General features: G+C 40.6%; 1 long non-coding RNA gene across 1 annotated transcript in view; it reads right to left on the reverse strand.

Moving 5' to 3' along the window:
* Positions 1–4313: 4313 nt before the first annotated feature.
* The window catches only part of LOC135758823 (uncharacterized), a 137454-nt gene continuing 121193 nt past the window's right edge, over positions 4314–20574 (reverse strand). Inside the window, exon 3 of the long non-coding RNA XR_010536586.2 lies at positions 4314–4976. This is a non-coding gene — a long non-coding RNA (uncharacterized lncRNA). The remainder of the gene's footprint in view (positions 4977–20574) is intronic.

The following is a 20574-nucleotide window of genomic DNA, read 5'->3' on the forward strand; positions in this document are numbered from 1 at the left end:
CTTCGCCCTCCATCCGCCGGCTGAAGACGGGCAGAGATGGGCGGCGACAGTTTCCTCGAGCGGCGGCATCTTGGAGTAGCCGTGTTCGTCGGCGCCGTCCACTACGGAGAGGACGTGGGAGACGGCGCTCTGAGCTCGGGTGGAGTGGGGAGCACGCCAAGATTTGGTGAGCTCCTGGTGAACCTCAGGGAAAAACGGCGCCGGCCGTTGGCGGGACGATTGACGGCGCCCGGGCTGCAGAAACCACTCGTCCAACCGGCTGAGTTGAGGCTCTGACGGCGGCGACCACTTGATGTTGAGCTCCGCCGTAGCTTGCGTCAAGATGCGGATGAGCTCAGAGTCGTGAGGACGCGACTCGGTAGGTTCATCAGCGGCGGCTGCGTGGGCGTCGTCATCCGAAGCCGCCCAATCCTCTAGGATGACATCACTTCCAAGTTGTCACCGGACCCAAAGGAAACCATGCCGCTAGCACTCGGCAGGGGGCGCAGGTCTTCATGGGCGAAGGTGACAGGGTGACGGCGGGGAGACAGAGCACGCGGGGGATGAGCCGGCGTGGACTCGGTCTCAGGGCGTCTTCCAGCTTCACGGCTCCGCTGCTGTTTAGGCGGGAGAGCACGGGAAGCCTTCCGTTTAAAGATCTCGAGGCGGGAGCGCAGCACCGCGATAGGAAGGAGCTCGCAGTGGGCGCAGCCCGCCTCGGCGAGTACGGCCTCGGCGTGGGCAGGACCCAGACAGATGACGCACTCCTTGTGGAAATCCTCCACAGGCAAAGGGGCTCGGCAGGAGCCGCAATGCCGAAGCGACATTATCTCAACGCGCTTCTGCTCTTTTAGATACTCTCTTTTAGGCTCACCGGAAAGCGGCAGGGGAACACGCTGGTGTGTTGTAGTCCGCTGCAGTGCTTGGATCGACGGCGAGTAAGGGCTTCTTCTTCGGAGCAGCGAGAAGGTTCGCGCTGAAGGAGAAAAGTAATGAGCTCTTGACGTATTTCACCGGCTTATATAGGGACGTGTGCCACGCCCCCGCGCGGGCTCAAACGTCATTGGTCTGTATTTTCTACAGACGTTAACCAATAGGCTTCAATCACGGAGTAAACAGGAGTTTCCCCCATAGCGTCAGCAAACTGACGCAATGCGAAGTGAACCGTATTGAAAGGGAACAGTAGTTTACAATTTTTAATTTACCCTCAACAGTTATGTGACAGTGTGGATGTTTTTCTATTTAAATCAAATAAAAAATGTCAAAAGACATTTTAATACTTACGTAAAAATACATAAAAATGTGCTGTTCCAAATTATTGTGCAGAATGTACTTTTATAACCAAATTTATAATGATATAACGGATTAAAATGATCCAAAAACAGATATTTGTCAAATGTGCTACATAGACATCGCTATACGGTGACTCCGAGAAAACAATGCACGGTGGGCAAGTCCATCAAGTGGGTAAATATCAGTCAACTATTTTATGTTGTTACTGACCCATTTGGGGACTGTAGGTAAAAGAAAACTCACATTTTAGACAAACGAGACACTTGTGAGCCACTTAACAGACACACCTTTGTCTGACCTTATTGTTTTGGTTTGAGGGAGGGGTAGAAATACAGCTTTATGTACTGAATGAATGTTCTTGGGATTCCAGAGACACCAGCAGGTTTAAATACATGTTTGCTTTTTAACTTTAGCTTTTTATTGCTGCCTTTTCCTAATATTTTCCTAAAAAAAAAACTATATTTTAAAAAGCCTTTAAATAGTCAAATCTTTCTGTGCTGTGAATCATTCAATATAATAGTTCAACGATTTCTGTTTAGATCCACCAAATATAAATTGTTAAATAATTAGCTTTTTTAATATAATGTACATTTTTTTGTCGTTAGAAATATATTTTTTCATACCCATATTGTATGAGAACTACAACTTGTTTTATAATTTGGACCGGCATATTTTGCATATTTTTAAAGTATTATAGCATCTTTTGACATTTTTATTTCATTAAAATAGAATAACATCCACACTTTTTTTAAAATTACTGGCTGGATTCGAAAAATAAACAAAAAGGGCATATGCATAATAATTTGGAACGCATATACGTATATATATAACCACTTAAGAGACACATTAATATTTATTAATATATTAGGTTATAGTGCATAGCATTAACATCATTACCAGCACATTTTTACTAAAACATTGTAAAAAACTCCCCATTTTATTATTTTTGCATGTCAGCTGGCAGATCAAAAAGTTTGTATTCCCCTAAAAAGCATTTAAAATGTTTTTAAAAACAAAATTCACACCAAGCATCCTATAATTCATGCCTACACATCCGTGTTTAAGCAGCATCTTCCTCTGAGGGTTCATGGGATTAGGCTGCTGTCTAATATTGAGGAGCACTTTCCTCCATAAACCAACAAATTATTCAACTTCTTTGCCTTTTCTATAAAGCAGTGAGTAAACAGAGGTCTGATCAGCATCTCAGCATTAAAGCCCCAACATACGAGCCCTTAATGATTCATTTTCTTCTAGCATCTTTTTTTCACGCATCTTTCATTTCTTCCATGACTCCTTTAATATGTAGCAGCTGATGGATGGGTACAACAGAGAAAATGAGAGAGCAATTGCTATAAGCCTCTGCTTTTATTCCCAACATATGAAACAATGGGGAGAAAAGAAGTGAGAGAAAGAAATCTAATAAAATGTCTTCAATTAAAGTGGAATCAGGGCGGTATTGTCTGTCAGGTTTGAGGTGGATTAGAGTAGAGCTGCCGCGCTCCTCTCTCACTCCAGCACAAGTAATGGCATTATGTGAGCTGCATACACATCTGCAGACGTTCCCCGCCTCATGCTTTAGCTTTCTGTAAGAATCACGTTTTGGATTAGGAGGCTAAAGCGCTCAAGGATCATTTTGTAGGAAATTAGGGACTGATGCTGTTGAATGACCCCCTCTGGTTGCTTTGATTTCCCTTCTTTCTGGAAACCTGCTGTCGCAGGAAACTTGCAAAGGGGAGTCAGTGTGTAATTACTGTACAGTCTGTGTTACAGGCCTTTTGTTCTCCTGCATACTTCTTCTGGTCATTTAGACCTGCGGCCAGGGTCAGTGTACTGCAAAGGTTTGTGGGTATGTGTGTATGTGAGTGTGACGTGTACAAACATGCCTATATAATGAAGAATTTTAGAATAGTGGTAAGTTGAAGGCAGGTTAATTTAAAATTGTAACAATGTTAATTAATTTTTTGTTAAAAAAAAATCACAGATAAGATCTCTTATATGTACATTTTATCCAACACTATCTCTAAAAAGGCACAAAAGCTGTTACTGGGGAGGTATCTTTTTAAAACTCACATATTTGTACCTAAAAGATGCATAAGTACCTCAAGGGTACATATCTGTACATGAATTGTACATATTAGGATCTTTTTAATGTATACCATCCCAGTAACAACTTTTTTCTTCTGCCAGTGTAGCCATAAGATCTTCTACTCCTGCTAAAGTCTCCTGCTAAGACATTTCTTGTGAGAAAAATACCACAAAAGCTCACAAATGTCTCCATTGAAGTTTCGGGCAAGATCTCAAACATGTCTCACCAGACTCAACTTTGCAATCAAAGTCAATATTATTGAAAATATTAATATAAGCTTAAAGGAAAACAACACAGTTTTTTAAATGTTCTTACCTCAACTTAGACAAATTAATACATACACTCTAAAAAATGTTGGGTTAAAATTAACCCATAGGGTCAAACATGGACAAACCCAATGTTGGGTTATTTTAACCCAACAGGTTGGGTTATTTTAACCCAATTTTTAACCAATCGGTTGGGTAGAAATAACTTTTTGTTGTGTTGAAATGAGATGTTTAGTTATTGTGTTTAAAGCTGTACAAAATGTTTAAAAGTATCTTATTATTATGAAATTTTGGTGGTTTGAATTGCTTTCATACCTTTTATTGTGATGTCTATAAAAAACAAAGCATTGGTTTAATTCAGAAAGCATATTTATTGCCCATGAACAATAAAAAAGGTACATAGCCCTTCATAAACAATACAATTTCTTATTAAAAAAATGCATTAGTGTATTTCTAATCTCATAATCTAAAATGACAGATCCCCAATTAACATTACATTAGATCAAGTAAAACAAGTTGAACAAATAAGGGGTAATGTATTGGCAGCAGGTTTTATTACAGAAATAAGCCCTGACATGATTAGTTTGATCATTTGTAAATTTGATGTTGGATATGTTACTAATAGACATTATATTTCATTTTTGTGTAATATTATTATACCTGTCAAAATAAATGTTTTTTTTTTTTTTTTTTTTGAGCAGTAGTAAAATGTCACGAGAACCGTTTTAGAGAACTGTGTAATAAGAAATGGTTAATGTAACAAATAAGACCAACACAAAGTTGCACAAACAGTCAACATATGATAAACATGAATTATAACCTTAGCATGACAAATAACTACACAGACTAGTACCATTTTCTTACCATTTTCGCGTCGGTTTAGGGTTAGATTTACATAATGACATCCCTACCCAAACCTATCCCTAACCCCAATGTCAGGCGACAACTGTTTAATTTCGCGTACCTAATAGTATTGAAGTCCCCAGTTCGTCAAAAAATGACGCGAAGGGTATACCCTCCGCGTAACATATTGACGCATGGTCAAGTGGCGTCAAATATTGACGCAATGGGATGAGGATGTGTTGCATAAAGGGGATTCAGTTCTTAGGAGTTTGTAAACAATGGTCTGCAAATCACCTCCACTGTTGCACACTGCTTGGGAAAATTAATGTTCAAAAAATAAAAAAAGTTTAAAACGCGTCAACAGCACCAAGGAGGGTGTACTGCTGGAGTGAGTGTCTGCCAAAAACAACAAAGGCTTGATGGCACAGATCGCCATCTTCAAAGCCAAGGACAAAAGGGAATGGTTTTGTCACCCCAGCCTCTCCCAAGTATGCAATGTTGGTCCCAACCTGTTGAAAACAGATGAAACACTTGTTAGAATGCAAGCAAAGACTCTACATGGATGATGCAGCATTATTATGCAAAACCAAACAATTCATATTTCATACACTCCAATCTACAATCTAGTTTAATTGTCATGAAATTTATAAAATTCAGTGTTTTATTTCAATAACCTTGCAAAACCATTTCTTCATGCCAGTAACTCAGATTCTGGCAGTATCTGGCAGTAAGCCAAATTTTCAGATTTCAAAACAACCTGCATACTTGCCCTTATTACTTAATATAGCCAATTTTTTATTAAAGTTATAACTCTATTTCTACTTGTTAACATGTCTACTTGTTAGTTCACCAAGAAAATATTAAATGTTTTAGGTTGCTTTACAAAGCAAAGTGCATACTCAGCAAAGAACTCTTGTATTCCCACCTGGAGGTGATTTGTTTATGTTCCTGGTTCCTGGACAAAAATGTCTGTAACTTAGACACACCAAATGAGAGTTCACAATATGTGACCCTGTCTGAACTCAAGGCTAAAGTCTCATAATCTAAACATGAGATTAGAAGTATCAGTTTGATTTCAATTACTGACTTTAATCTTACAGGATGTTACTTAGTCAAGATAAAAGATACCAACCTTGTATCCTCACAGAATGTTTACTCTATGTTAAGTAGGATGACTATAAAAATGACTTAAGATAGGTTTTTACAGACTGGGTCACAGAACTTACCTGATTTTAAGAACATATACGTTACATGTTTTTATTATTACTGTCTCAGTTGGGCTGTTTTAAATACACATCCAACTTTCTATATTGAGCTTGATTTTGATAAAAAAGGTGTAAGTAACTATTATTCATTACAGCGAGATGGTCTTTCTGCTGGGCCTTAGGCCTGTCGCACCTCCTACGGTGCCTGGAGGACTATGCATGGCAGGGGCGTCCTCTTCCCTGAGGCAGGCCTAAACCTGGCCGCATACCACATGGCTTTGCTGCAGGGTCTTCAGCTGGGGACCACCGCTCATTAACGTTTCGCCCCTTGACCCAGAACGTCTCCTGGTGGCGGGGCGTTGACCAGGGACGTCTCCCTGACACCCCCTGCAGCAAAGCCTAATTGATTCCCCAAGCCTTGTCTCGTCGTCTCAGCCAGAGCCAGTGGCTTGCTTTCTCTGCTTCCTCAGAGAGCTCCTTGGTGGATTTACTCAGTATGGCTCCCCGTTGTCCCAGGTCCCTGAGCAGGCATGAAATTGATCTGCCCACAAAGCCTCTGGCTCCCACTTCCACCTGGTACAACCTCACACTCCATCCGCTTTCTCTACACTCCACGACCAAGTCTGTGTACTTTGCCTTCTTCCTCTCATATGCAGCTTCCAGTCCCTCCTCCCATGGCACGGTCAGCTCGATCAGTATCACTGACTTTACAGCTACAGACCACAGCACCACATCTGGCCTTAATGTGGTGCTGCATATCTCCTGTGGGAAATGGAGTTGCCTTCCCAGATCTACTTCCATCTTCCACTCCGCCCCTGATGTTAATAACTTGGCGGGTGGTCTCTTGCTGGTATGCCTTGCGGATTCTCCCTGCCTGAGGAAGTGGATCCTGGATCGGCTCTGTGTTGGACTTTGCTGGTTTGCCTCCTGCCGACATTTCTCCAGCACCTCTGCCAACTTCCTGAGCACTTGGTCGTGCCGCCATCTAAGCCGACCTTGTATCAGCGCTGTTTTACAGCCTGATAAAACATGCTGGAGTGAGGCGTTGATGGTCCCACAGAGATCACAGGATTGTTCTGTTCCAAGCCATTGGTGGAGGTTTTTTGGGCACGGGAGGGTGTCGTATGTTGCCCTGATGAGGAAACTGAGCCGAGCCTGTGGCAGTTTCCAGAAATCTGCCCAGCTGATTGCTCGGCTCGCGATGCCCTCCCACGTTGTCCACCGCCCCTGCTGCCCCTGTGTCACAGACCTTACTCTGAGCTCCTCCTGCTCAATCCTGGTGACCTCTGCTACCACTAGGTCCTTCCTCTCCTTCCTACTTGCCTTGGGCCATAGAATTGGTGGCTCGCTCCATCCAAGGCCTGCCCGCCCTGTCTGGACCATGCCCACAATTTGTTGATGTTGTAATCTTCCAATCACCTTCTGCACCTCCTCCTTCGCCCTCCATTTCCTTCCAGTCTCAACTCTGGCATTTGCATCAGCCACTGTCCTGTCGGTGGAGTCCCTTAATTCCATCACCAGCCTTGCCTTCTCCTGCCTATAGCCCAAGGTAATGGATTTTAGGGGTAACTGGAGTGCATTACATCCATACAGACCAGCAGCCGAAAAGCATCGTGGTAGGCCGAGCCATTTGCGGATGAAGGAATTGGCTTTTGCCTCCATCCGGCTTACTGCTGATGAGGTAACTTCACACAGCTTCAGAGGCCACATCACCCTTGGGTACAGGGTGAAGTGATAACACCACACCTTGTACTTTCCAGGTAACTGGCTAGTGTCGATCTTGGACAGGCCTTCTTGTAGCTGCTGAAGGATGATTTTCCCCATATCTTTGTCTGAAAGACCAGATGTGTACAGTCTTCCCAAGCTTCGGATAGGCTGATCCACGATGCGGGGGATGTCTTCCCCGCTGATGGTGAAGGTGACTCTGTCATTTCTCTCCCCCTTTCTCAATGAGAGGCTCCTTGACTTCTGCGGCTTGAACTTCATTCTGGCCCAGGTGATCAGCTCATCCAGCCTCTTAAGCAGCCTGACTGTACATGGGGCAGTTCGTAACAAGCAGGTAATGTCGTCCATATAGCTCCTTAAGGGCGGGAGCCTCTGACCTGCGGGCAGCCGGACCCCACCCACCACCTGCCTAGCCCCGATCAAGATCACTTCAAATGCTGCCACAAAGAGGATTGGAGAAATGGAACATCCCATTGCGATCCCTACTTCCAGTTGTTGCCAGCCAGTAGTGACATTCTTCAGTGCAAAGCACATGTACATTTCCTGGTAGTAGTTCATGATCATGGTCCTGATGTTGTCTGGGATGTAGAAGAATTCCAATGCGTGGGCTATCAGCAGGTGTGGCACTGACCCATAGGCATTAGCTAGATCTAGCCATATGACATGCAGATCTGTCTTCTCCCTTTTAGCCGTCTGGATCTGTTCCCAAATCATGGAAGCATGTTCTACACAGCCAGGGAAACCTGGAATCCCGGCTTTCTGACAACTGGTATTAATGTAGTTGTTCTCTGTGAGGTAGGTGGTCACTCTTCTTGCCATCACCGAGAAGAAAATTTTCCCCTCCACATTCAATAGAGCAATGCTTCTAAATTGCTCAATGGTCTTAGCGTTCTGTTGTTTGGGAATAGCAACTGCCACTGCCCTCTGCCACTCGGATGGTATGGTCTGCTTATTCCATGTGGTTCTCATCAGGGTCCATAGCAGCTTCAGCACTCCTGGGCAGTGCTTATACAGTTTGTAAGGTATCCCATTCGGGCCTGGTGCTGAAGCAGATCTTGCCCGCTGGATCACCTGCTTGATCTCGCTGAACTTTGGTGGTGATACATCAAACAGGGCTGATGGTTCTGAAGGTCTAGGCACATAACCTGGTGAATCTAGGGGTTTATTCCTTGCTGGGTCACTATACTGAGTGTGGATGTATTCCTGCAGTTCTTCTTTGGAAACATCCAAAATTCCGCTTGTCTTCTCCTCAAGGAGCCTGCGTGCATACCGGAATGGGTTTCTGAAGAAACTGGATCTTTCCTTCTCTTTCCTTTTCCTCCGCCTTCTAATGCGTTCTGCCCTCCTGAGGTTAGCAAGACGTCGTCTTATCTCATCCCAGAGGATTTTCAGACCCTCCTTTTCAGGCTCTTCTGCCTTCCTCCAACGCTTGCGGAGCTGCCTTCTGCTTATCACCAGGTCATCGATTTCTTTCTCTCTCCTGCCTTTTGATCTTACTGAGGCTTCTTTGATAGTCACCTCACCAAACCTGTTGCTGCATTCTTCATACAGGATCTCCCCAAACAGGTTTAGCTTGGCTACCACTGACCCGCGCAGAACTTTTTGCAGCAGCCCAGTCAGATGTTCATCCAACTTTCTCCACTCCTCAACCTCATTGGCCTTTGGCCACTTGATTTTGTTCCTTCGGTGTGGGTTCTTTAAGTTCCTGGCCCTTTGTCTCAACTCCGTTCTTGGGGGTGCTACTGAGTTCTCTTCTTGGGGTTCATCAACATCCCTTTCTTCCTCCTCTGTCCTCTCCTCCTGCTCTGCCTCTGCAACATTGGGCCCATTGGTACTGTGGTTGTCAACCCGACCATGGATCCCATTTGTCTGACCCGCCCGCACCGGGGCAGTGCAAGGTTGCTTCAGGCTACTAACACCACACTTCTTCTTTCCCATGTGGATGTGAAGTCCCCTCAGAGTTGTTGTTTTTTCCCAGCCACACCCACACCTCCTTGGGATCTTCTCTTTTGCCGATATCCTTGCGTTCGTTACCGTGTGATCCGTCCTTGTTGGCCCTTCTTTCATCCCGCCTCTCGGAGGGCCTTCGGGTTGTTTTCTTTGTTTCTTCTTTGTAGTAAGCTTTGGGTGTCTTCCTCTTGGAACACTAGAGGATAGGGTTACCAACCCGCCTCTCCCGGCGCAGTCTCTCCTGCTGTCGCCAGTCTTTCCTGGTTGTCCTCCAGTCTTCCCTGGACTCCAACTGCTCTATTCACAGTAGCCACTGTCTCCAGACATGCATTATTCATTACAGCGAGATGGTCTTTCTGCTGGGCCTTAGGCCTGTCGCACCTCCTACGGTGCCTGGAGGACTATGCATGGCAGGGGCGTCCTCTTCCCTGAGGCAGGCCTAAACCTGGCCGCATACCACATGGCTTTGCTGCAGGGTCTTCAGCTGGGGACCACCGCTCATTAACGTTTCGCCCCTTGACCCAGAACGTCTCCTGGTGGCGGGGCGTTGACCAGGGACGTCTCCCTGACACCCCCTGCAGCAAAGCCTAATTGATTCCCCAAGCCTTGTCTCGTCGTCTCAGCCAGAGCCAGTGGCTTGCTTTCTCTGCTTCCTCAGAGAGCTCCTTGGTGGATTTACTCAGTATGGCTCCCCGTTGTCCCAGGTCCCTGAGCAGGCATGAAATTGATCTGCCCACAAAGCCTCTGGCTCCCACTTCCACCTGGTACAACCTCACACTCCATCCGCTTTCTCTACACTCCACGACCAAGTCTGTGTACTTTGCCTTCTTCCTCTCATATGCAGCTTCCAGTCCCTCCTCCCATGGCACGGTCAGCTCGATCAGTATCACTGACTTTACAGCTACAGACCACAGCACCACATCTGGCCTTAATGTGGTGCTGCATATCTCCTGTGGGAAATGGAGTTGCCTTCCCAGATCTACTTCCATCTTCCACTCCGCCCCTGATGTTAATAACTTGGCGGGTGGTCTCTTGCTGGTATGCCTTGCGGATTCTCCCTGCCTGAGGAAGTGGATCCTGGATCGGCTCTGTGTTGGACTTTGCTGGTTTGCCTCCTGCCGACATTTCTCCAGCACCTCTGCCAACTTCCTGAGCACTTGGTCGTGCCGCCATCTAAGCCGACCTTGTATCAGCGCTGTTTTACAGCCTGATAAAACATGCTGGAGTGAGGCGTTGATGGTCCCACAGAGATCACAGGATTGTTCTGTTCCAAGCCATTGGTGGAGGTTTTTTGGGCACGGGAGGGTGTCGTATGTTGCCCTGATGAGGAAACTGAGCCGAGCCTGTGGCAGTTTCCAGAAATCTGCCCAGCTGATTGCTCGGCTCGCGATGCCCTCCCACGTTGTCCACCGCCCCTGCTGCCCCAATGCAATGTGTAAGTGTCTGGTAGTATAGTAGCTAACTACAATATCAACTTTTACAACAAACGATTATTACTTTGACCTTGAGAGCAGTAATATTGATGGAAGTTTGAGCAAAAGGGGGAGTAGTCAGGAGTGATGATGTTACTACGCGCCGAGGTCGAAGTGCGACAACTAAATGCTCTTCCACCATACAATATAGTTCTCATTTTAATCTGCTTTAAAAAATCGCCATGTTTAATTTTGTGCCAACATACTTACTCATGTAATTACTCATGTAACAGTCTTTAAATAGATTGAAAAAAGATAGGTATGTATTAATTAGTCTAAGTTGAGGTAAGAACATAGCAAAATATTGAAAAACTGTGGTGTTTTCCTTTAAACATTTCTCATTTGATGTAACCAAATCCGGATTATTTTACCTGTACAATCTACACTATTTTTACAGCTCCATACTCTTAATGCACTTAACAATTGTGTAATTTGTTTCTATTTGTATTTCTCCTAAGCAAAGAGAAACATTGGTGACCGAGTTGTTAAAACACAAGTTAGAATCCCCTGAGATAGCATGGTACAGGCTATGACAAGATTAGTTCTGATCACTCGGGAGGGGTTAATTTAGTAACCACCTGACTGTACATTCCACCTAGGACATCTACAGTACGTCCATGTTGTAAACCTCTGACTGTTCTTTTTCTGTGAGTAACATGCTTAGGGAAAGTTGACCCAGAGCTCTTTAGTGATTTCCTGTAAACGATTTAATCAGTTCATAAGACTTAAAGCTCACCTACAGAGAGAAAAAGAAAGAAACTGTAAAAGTGAAAGGTACACCCACCCATAGACTTAATACCTGCAATTAGGGCTACATAACTGGTACATAATTAACCCTTAAAATGTATAACACTTGCCTGTTGAGACTGTCACTGAATCTACCCACTCAACCAGCTTTGTTTATTTTACAGCTAAGCATTTTGAAGCTACGCCAAGCTTACAATCTTTGGATAAAGTCTACTGTGAGATCCTCAAGTCATGTGTGATGTTCAGGGTTTTGTGGGGTTAATGGATCTTAGCTCTGGGGCAGAGTGCCGTTAAATTAACAGAGACCTTCATGAACGGTTCCGGTTAATTCAACTATAGCAGGCCAAAACCCCATGTCCAAAGTCAACAACTGTCTCCCTTTTCCCAAGCCAATTCAATTACAATTGCTTGTTCAGGAAGAACTCTAATTGAATTAGATAAGAGATGCCTGTGACCAAAAAAAAAAAAAAAAAAACATAAAAGGTGGCTATGCCACCCATAAAGGATACACATGAATGTCATAGTTGGAAGATTTGTATTATATTTTAGCACAAATGTTTTGATCTGTTTTTAAAGCTGACAGACCATCTCATTGTATTTTTGTAAACTTCCTGTGTTTGAATTTCCCCCAGCAGTAATAACAGTGAAACTCCAGTCTCTATTATGAAAAGCAATGCTGTTTTCTGTTTTCATGTGTTGAATGAAAATCTGTTTGTGAAGTCAAGCCGTGAGTTGAAGAAAAAGAACAGAAGCATTATTTTCAGATCTGCGCTGCGTTCAAAGCTTGTTTTCACAGCTTGAGCCTTCAAATCTTATTGTGAAATTGACAAAATCACGATCAATCTTGTTTTTTTGACAAAGAGAAAAATTAAAATCAATATAATTTCCAAAAAAAGCTTATGTGGAAATTGGGGCAGGTTTAAGACTGAGCCAAATGCTGAGAGATGCGCAATTCGGTGTGAAAACGCCAATGAACCATTGATCATCAATCACTTTTGGAATTTTTATAAATGGTTACCTTCTCCCTTGCTCATATTTCATGCAGTCGTCGCAGCTGCACAAGATGAATGTATGGGAATTACTGACATGTATTGTCAAATCTATCAAAAAGTCTGTTTTTTGAAAACCTTTTCAAATTGTACGACAGGGAATGATGTAAGCGTATGCTGCTTTTGCACACAAATATAGAAATGTAATCTCACTTAGCCAGCTGCCACATTGTCAGCCTCATCAGTACCTTTCATAATGTATGCTATTGTGCATAAGACTTTATGCAAAATGAGGCATTAATATGTACAGAATGATTTAAGAACAGTAGCTTATATGAAATCACTTCTCCTGGAGTTTATTGAAATACAGAACTGGGCCAACAGGCAAATTAAAATGTGCTAGTAAAGATGTAACATTGCATTTATGTTGAAAACTTTGGGAAAAGTACACTGTTAAAAATCCCATTTCTTTTCAACCCAGCGTTGGGTCAAAAATGAGCCGCCCTTTGGGTTGTAATTTATCATATGCTTCGTTGTTTTAATCCAAAATGATGGGATGTTTCAACCCATTGTTGTGTCAAATATTTCTATATCTATAATATATCCTTTCTGGATTAATTTAACCCAATGGCTAAGAGTGTACTGTTTGTGTACAGTATGTGTGATAAGAACAGTAGCTCCAAAACAATAACCTATACAGTTTAAACACTGGAAACCTGTGCATCCTCAAAACATGGTAAATGTGATTATATACACCACAGCCTGTAACCATCCGCTTGAGTAATCATATATCTCTCACAAATAACTGACAGCACCAGAAATTGTGTGCAAAGATCTCCTGCTAGGCCCTGAAATACTCTAAAAGCTTTCCCATCTCATTAGACGTCATAATGCATTCATTTATAGCCTGTTTCACTTTGCCTGTCTCTTTACAAGCTCACTCTTATGGAAAATTTAAAGCCTTTTCACTGGGCTGATTATTCATAAACACATCTAGCTGAACTGTAGATAAATGTTGTCTGTTTTATTTCCGTGGAGGAAAGAATGTTCATTTGCATCTTATCTCCTTCCATTTCCTGATGTATAAAGAGACATTGGCAGGGTACGAATTCCCAGGAAAGTCACAGATGGATTGGACATAATTTAGTTTAAACACGACACAGTAACATGGATTAAAGTAATAGTCTACTCTTTTGCCATATTAAACTATGTTATTACCTCAACCTAAATGAATTAATACATACCTTTCTTTTTTCAATGTGTGCACTGTACAGCGCGTTATGAATGTGTTAGCTTTTAGCCTAGACCCATTCATAAAGTCAGAGTGAGACATTATATTCTGAACCATTTAGATCTATGATCTCGGAAATGAAAAAAATGATCAATGGAAATTGTTGTTTTTGATGAAAGTAAACAGTAAACTTGCTATCAAACACTACACTGTACAAAAAAGCAGCATTTTTGTCGAATTAAAATATATTTTTATGTTACTCAAACTTAACAAATTAAGTTTTAATTAACTTATTTTTATAATATATGTCAACTTTTTTAATTAAGTCAAAACTAAAAATAGTAGGTCAAATTGACTTGCAAAAGCAAGTTTATGTTGCATTATTTTTACAGTGTATGTGTGTGTGCGCAAAGGGAATGTGATTGGTCGAGTCTGGTCAAGTTTGAAAAAATAAAATGAGGGCCAATAAAGCGACTGGAGTACAGTTTTAGTGTAAATAAAGCTATATTTTCACTTTGTAAATATTTTTATTGCAAGAAATTAGAATTGTATTTTTAAAATATTCGATTAGTTATCAAAAAGACGTTTATATTTCGCTCTGTTTATATTTTAAACAGAATTACAGAGCCTGTAAAGGCTGTCCAGTTGTGTTTTCCAGAGCCAGCTTCATCCAAAAACGCTGCTTCCAAAGTCATTGCCTCATTCGAGGCAACAAGTCAGCTGCCGCTTTTGAATGCAGCCAATGTCTTTAAGTCTGCTTCCGAAAACTCTAAATTGCTGACCTCTGAGGCAACATTCCAAGGAAGGAAGGCATCAAGACATGTCTGAATCCTATGTTAGGTTTACTCTCTGATTCCTAAAATACCTTCATCATCTTGTCCCACAATTCTATGCGTGTGTGCGCATGGGAAATGAGATTGGTCAAGTTTGAAAAAATAAAATGGCGGCCAAGAATTTCTAGCATTTCAAGAATTTCTAACGAGAAACAGGGCCGAAGTGGGGCCTCTTTTCAGCCTGGTAGTTTCAGGCCCAAGACCAGCCCACTTTTTCCATGGTGGAATTCCAAATTAGCACTTTTGCCAAATTGAATAAATGAAGCAACAGTTCAGCACTTACGTTTGTGTAGCTTTTGTTAATACCATGGTTCAACAAATAATGTAAAGGTTAAATATTAATTAAATAATAATATACTTATTCACTATAAAAAATGATTAGTAATTAAAATAAAATAATAATAAAAAGTAATTTTACTGCATACACAGATCAAGCTTGAGTTTTGTTATCAATATTAAACTGCATAATATAATCTATGAATCGCCATGTATTGGGTAATACACAAAAGGCTAATATTTTGATTAAATTTATATTTTGCTTGTGAATACGGTTAGACAACGGTATTAGCCGAAAAATTATAGTTGCTAATGTAAATCTTTTTTTTTTTGTGATTGTCCTCTTTAAAATAAACCGGTAAGCTTGGCACATTTGGCAGCATCGTCCGCCAATGTTTTTCTTTTCTTCAACCTGGCTTTTTCAGCCCCTCATGGCCTCTTCCTTCCACCCATCCTCCCTAAAACGCGTATCGTAACAGTAGGGCCGGCCCAGCTACAGTATCGGTATTTTAGCCTACTACAAGTTTTGCAAAAGACGTGCTATGGACCGAACCAACTCTATGGGAGGGGAGGGGGGTGCTCTCTCACATGGTACAACCCATGTAGAGGCTGCACGCTGTGGTGTCAGAATGCGGAAATATGTGTAGTGTTATTTAAGAGAAGATAAACTCACTAATGTGACAAATGTAAAAAACAAAAACCTCGACCGACCAAAAGTGAAGCGGCCCACCTGAAATTCTCCCGGTTCTCCGGATTACCCACCCCGGACCTGGCGAAATTGTAGTTTTCAAATAGTTATCACAAAGCCGCTCTCTGTTTATATTTCAAACTTGGTGCCTAAGAAGTGTGTCCGAAAGCATTTCTCTGAGCTGCCATCATGCCTCCGAAGTCATCGTCTTTTGGACGCAGCCAATGTCTTTAAGATTACTGGGACACACAGGAAAATGTTTACATCTTAAATGATTTTAAACACATGGGAGATCACAGACATAGGGACACTGTCAAATGATTTTTAACAACATAATTCTTAGAAAACACACACACACTGAATGATTCAACCAGACTAAGAGACCACACAAACATGATGACTGTGCAGCAATGATTTCAAAGTGACGCAGATCCCTCAGAAACGTAATATCAAGCATGACTTGAGAAAAACAGTTGTGGTAGTTCTTGCATGACACATTATAAAAGCACTTGTACTGTTGCCATAGTTGTACAAGTCGAAATTCTTTCACAATACTACTCTTTCATGTCATGTTTGTGGTTGTGTTGCTTAAGCTATAAAAGCACGCAACATCTGGATGAAGCTAGCAAGCTCTATTTGGCTACTGCAGCTGGCAGAAGCCAATGAGTCGTAGGCAGCCCGATCAAGAGTCGTAAATATCAAACATGTCTGATTTTTACGATTTTGGTAAATAGAGGCTCCAGGCCAATCAGGAACAAAAAATAACTGCAGTAAAACAGTAAATGCGTCAAGTCCCCTTTTGATCGCAGAGGGTGTAAATCAGGCTTAAAATGTTTATGCTAATTCGCTCACACGTGCGGTACTCACACAAATCACTTACCTTCACTGTCATTAATTAATATTGCATATTTCCTGTAATAAAAATGCTATTGTTTAGATGTCCCTGAATGTGTAATACTGTTCTTGTTGTGTTTACATAGTAGGTATAAACAGCAAATGTCCTTAACATGCTGTGTTAACTCTAAACATTGAATCTAATAATTTACTATCTTACCTTTTGGTGTAGTCAATGTAGTTCTCCACCATGTCATCTGTCATTTCAATGTGCATGCACTTGAAGTTCATATAGATTTATTTGTCAGTGGTTTATCGTTCATCAGTTGGTAAAATAATCGCTTAGAAAGTGATCCCAGCGATATCGTTCATTGTATCTTTATTGTTATAGTTGTGGTATGAACTTCGCTATTCTATTTAATATAAAATGATTTTTAAAACTATATTTTTATGGTTATATTTATCGTAAATGGCCCTTTAGCGTTTATGGATGGTGGGAGCTAAACTTTGCGGGAGTGCTGTTCTCTAGGACCCAACTTGCCAACCCCTGCTCTAGACCTTGAGAATGAAACACATAAGGGCACAGTGTGTTCTGCCAAGTGTACTGTATAATAAGATCAATATCTATCAGTGACTATTGAATGTTACATAAAAGAGCTACAGGGCTTCAACTCAACAGTTTTGATATTAAATATATGCTCATAAAAATATAGGTGATTGAAAGGTTCCTAATAGCTATGCCATAGAAGACATTTTGAAGCTTGTTTGAACCCTTTAGCAAAAAAATTGGTTATTCTATTGGATCATGAAGCACCCTTATTTTTAAATTACACAGCGTTCTCAAGTTGTATTAAATTTCTGTCTGATGTTAATGAGTCATATGAGCAAACTGCTTTACTTACATGCAATGTGACAGGATTTGAAAAGATAATGGGTAAATAATTAGTTAATATGATTATTTGAAAGAGATATCTAAAGCTGGTCTAGGCATAGCTTCTGATAGAAAGTGAACAAGTGAAATAATAAAGGGTGGTAACTGGTCCACAAGTTTTCCTCAAGCCTCACAGCCTGATACACACACGAGAGAGAGAGAGATGAGAGATTAAAGGATGTTTGGATAAACGCCTGCGGCTTCTTTTATATAGGAAGTTTTCAGCATTTTGAGGGTGAAGATAGGTTTGATCGCTCACTTATTTTCGCTGCCTGCTTTGAATGAATCTATAGAGAGGAGATCATTTAACCTCTTTTACATTTCTCCCCTTTAGCTAGACTGAAGTACACAACCCATTACAGATAAAGGACACTGGATTATCTGGATGGTATTTTCTTGCTTACTTCTCTGAAGAGGGTATGAGAGATTTGCTGTACTTAAAGATACTCATAAGATGCTCTATATACGGTTTCATTGGACGCACGTGCGTTGTCACGGTTACGCATCTGTTCGGAACTTTACTTCCGGTCTCTGTTTGTTTAATGGTCTGACTAGTGTCTAAACTAAACTCTGGAACAAATACCTCATTGAAAATAATGGATGAGGGTAGACGGCAATCATGGATCACTGCTATGGGAGGTTTGGCAGCCGGTTTGTAGTTAACATTTTATTATAGTACACATTTTACACAGTAATGCTAGCTCAGTGTCGTTTTTTTATACGCTTAAGCTATGAAATATGAACTATGGTATCCTACTTGTTGTTTATTTAGCTTGTTATCAGAAATAAAGTACTTTTAAAGGACTTTATTGTTATTGATTCTTTGTGGAGTTTACCAGAAGTTACGTTTGTTCCACAAAAGCCGTTTGTTTATGTTGTTACTGCTAAAATCGTCTATAAATATACTTCTATAGAAGGATAAAGTGAGTTTAATAACAAAATGAATAGATATAGTCTCCTTTGTTCTGGAGATTGTGTATGTTGAGCTGTGTGGTGTGGAATACAAACCTGTTCTCTTACAGATAAAGATTTGAAGAACTGATACATGTTCCTGTGTGTTCTGTTGACTCTTTCTGCCCCATGCTGATTTCTTCATCCCTTTATTGTGTTATAGTTTATTGGACTGTGCAGGAGAGAATATATCCCTTCTTGCCGATCTCTTTTCAGCAACAGGAAGCATGTGCAAGAAATAAAGGTCATCTTTTTGGAGTCAGTTCTAAAAAAATGTGCTGGAAATATGGTAGATATTTTTTTACTTTCACAATCTCCCTTTGCGGTTTGTCTCTTTGTGTCTCGAAAATTGCACAACCCTTCAAATTCCCCGTTTGTGGATGTGTTAATTTTTCTAAAGAAATATACACATTTACACACACATTCTATATAGTATGTCATATATGCACACCGACAGAAGAGTGACAGGTGTCATACTTCTGAAATTAGGAATTAAAAGCATTTTCCCCCAATGTTAATTTATTAAAGGTCCTGCTCTTTCTGTGTTTTTAAAGCTTTGTTTGTGTTTACAGTGCGCAATATAACATGTGTTCATGTTCATGTGTAAAAAACGCGTTATTTTTCATACAATTTACCTATGTCTATACCGTTGTTTTCACTGTCCAAAAAAAACAGGCTGATGTCTTCCTTGTTCTATGAAGTTCCTCCTTCAGAAATAAATAACAACTTCTGATTGTGTAGTTTGTTTAGTGTGTTATGATTCGACAGAAGTTTAGCTTGCCGTTAGCTTAGCTGGCGACTGATGTATTCCTGTGGGTAGAGTTTAGTCAAAAAAACTGTTCTACTGACGTCATTAAAGCAGGAAGTTGAGGGCTGTAGTCCAAACCGGCCGTTCGCTGTAGGCTTTGAAAGGTGAATTCTGTTAAAGAAAATATATCGCCTGACAGTGAACTTTAAGCTTTATCATTTTACAGGTATTGTTTATGCTATTATAGCAACATTACACACTAACTAGGGTTTACAAAATGGGATCAGAAAAAGCGTGACCTTTAAATAAACTGTTACACGCCTCATTGGAATGCTTGATTCTGATTGGCCAGTCGCAACATTTGCAGGTTTGTTATTCCCTTTTATGAATTTAAAGGTCAAAATGTGTCTTTTTACATTTCTAGTATATGCATTTACTTCAAAATTCATAACATTTGTAATAATCTGTGTCATAAGTGTCAAAACATTTGTTAAACACAAAAACTTATTTTTTTTCGCGATAATCTTGTCTATGTAAAATAAATAGGCTTTTTAGTAAGGGTATCAGCGGCAGGTAACTTCCATGGTTGGCCTACAAAATACTTTTTTTACTAGCATATATGACATTATATTTATAAATGTTTAAACCAAATAGTGTGTTCATGACATTTGAATGTCTTCCGTATTGTTTAGATGTCATTCTTTTGGTTTTAAATTTATTTGTTTTTTCTTTCTGTTTTATGTGTTTATGGTTTGATTTTTATGTTCAGCACTTTGGTCCGTCTTGTGGCTGATTTTAAATGCGTTCTATAAATAAATGAACTTATCTTAGAACCGAAAGTACATTTTAAATTTTTTGCAATAATACAAAAGTCTGTCAAAACTTAATAGGCTTTTTAGTAAGGAAATCAGCACCATTTCACAATATAAGATTCATAATTTTATTATGTACCTTTGTAAGTAAAAATTAGGTACAGTACGAATTAAAATAAAAAGTAAAAATATCCAATAAAAATATGCAATAGTAAAAGGTAATTTACAGAGACTTAACGTATTCAATAGAAACAATTTGTAACAAAGTTTCTATAGTATGCCATAGTGCAAATACGCAAATAATGAAAACTTGAATGTTATAGCGCACATTAAAAATTACAGGAATAATAATATATTAATTATGCCATTACAAATGACAAAATAATCACAAAGGTACACCCAACAAGGAATCTTTGCATAGCCAAAATTAATCAAACAGTAAATATAGAGACATAAACTTTATGTAAATGTGTGTTTCAGGCTATATAGCATGGCTGTGTAAAGCTGTGAAGAAAAGGTTTCAAAAGAGTGAATACATCCTAGCTGAGAGTCTGATCTGATGTAATATTACATCAGGTTTCCTCTTCATTCTAGTTTACAGAACACTGGATCCGGCTTGGTAGAGCTCTGTCTGAATACATCCATGCGTGTACAATAACTAATGCCTGAGATACTGTACATAGTTTGACTTATTTTAAATTTCACACCTTATGTC

This window comes from Paramisgurnus dabryanus, chromosome 16, assembly GCF_030506205.2.
Source record: "Paramisgurnus dabryanus chromosome 16, PD_genome_1.1, whole genome shotgun sequence".
NCBI lineage: Eukaryota > Metazoa > Chordata > Actinopteri > Cypriniformes > Cobitidae > Paramisgurnus > Paramisgurnus dabryanus.